Source organism: Aplysia californica, unplaced genomic scaffold (genome assembly GCF_000002075.1).
Source record: "Aplysia californica isolate F4 #8 unplaced genomic scaffold, AplCal3.0 scaffold00020, whole genome shotgun sequence".
In the NCBI taxonomy this organism is placed as follows: domain Eukaryota; kingdom Metazoa; phylum Mollusca; class Gastropoda; order Aplysiida; family Aplysiidae; genus Aplysia; species Aplysia californica.
The window spans coordinates 1,286,335-1,287,581 of record NW_004797290.1 but is presented as its reverse complement, the minus strand read 5'-3'; the positions used below and the strand labels follow the sequence as shown (position 1 = coordinate 1,287,581).

Below are 1,247 nucleotides of genomic sequence, written 5' to 3'. Positions count from 1 at the left end.
GAGAGAGAGAGAGAGAGAGAGAGAGAGAGAGAGAGAGAGAGAGAGAGAGAGGGAGGGAGAGAGAGAGAGCAGGCACGATGACTAGGCAAGAGATATGTTGCATAAATCAATAAACCCTTTGTTTTAATCTCAAGATTAGACAACAGCCTATATACAGACCCAAAAAAACTAATAGCTGTCACTGAATATCATATTATTGACGCCGACAAAAATATTTTGTCTCGAATCTCTCGAGAAAACGAATCTAATTCAGCGATTCGCCTCGGAAACATTGGAAACCATAAGCAGTCCCCAAATGGTAGTAATACCGATTAATCTTCCCCACAGAGTTCGTATTGTTCGACCCGTGATAAAGGGACCACAAAGACACAGTGTTAGTCAAATTTACATTGGTGCTCGGAAAGTACCCGTTTCTGGAAAAAGCAAATTTTGGATGCACCAGTTTCTGATTAATCGGTATAAATCGAGCCACGCTGATTTTTTTAAATTATTATATTTCAAGTTACTGTTGTTTGTTGTTTTTCCAAAACTATTTTTAAAAATCATTTTCAATTTAGTCTTTTCCTGGGGTGGGGTAGGGGTGGGGAAGATTAAAAGAAAACCAGAACTTTTAAAAGAAGTGATTTGAGGAATTACTATGTCCCCATATCGAGTTTTAGTTCGAAATTACACATAGATCTACCTACAAAGTTGTCAATTTCCATCTCTGGTCGACTTAACCCCCTACAAACAAATACTTTACCGTAATACATCCAAACCTTTGAAAATCCTGCACTGGTCAATCTTTATGTTAGTATACATAAGCTTAGTATTGTCTGGTCCAAATGCCCTAACGTCGGACTCGCTGCTCACGCGGAAAAAAAACCGGATTTAGAGAAAACGAGTCTGCACAAATGTGAGATGGCTTGCATACAAAACAATTTTGTTAACCCAGTTGATATCCAGATCACTGGCTCTTAAAACAGTGACCCCTTTTGAGTAATTAAACCACAAGCAAGATTATTTTCTAACCCAGATTTTGCCCTTTTCTAATTCACTGTAATTAGTGTTTTAAACAGATTCCTCGTGTTGTCATTCTGTCTTTATTTCATTGCAAATCGGGTTAAAGTAAAATATACAGTGAAAGATAGAGGAAGAGAGAAAGGGAAAGAAATGGAGGGAGTGGGGGTAGGAGAGATAAAGAAGAGGAGGACAGAGAGGCGGGCGAGAGAGAGGGGGGGGAGGGGGAGAGAGGGAGAGAGAGAGAG

The 1,247-nt window shown here is 39.5% G+C and overlaps 1 protein-coding gene across 1 annotated transcript in view; it reads left to right on the top strand.

Annotated features, from left to right (window-relative positions):
* Window positions 1-1,247, top strand: part of LOC101857921 (neuronal acetylcholine receptor subunit alpha-10-like) — a gene marked incomplete in the record, with an annotated part of 130,039 nt that overhangs the window by 123,865 nt on the left and 4,927 nt on the right.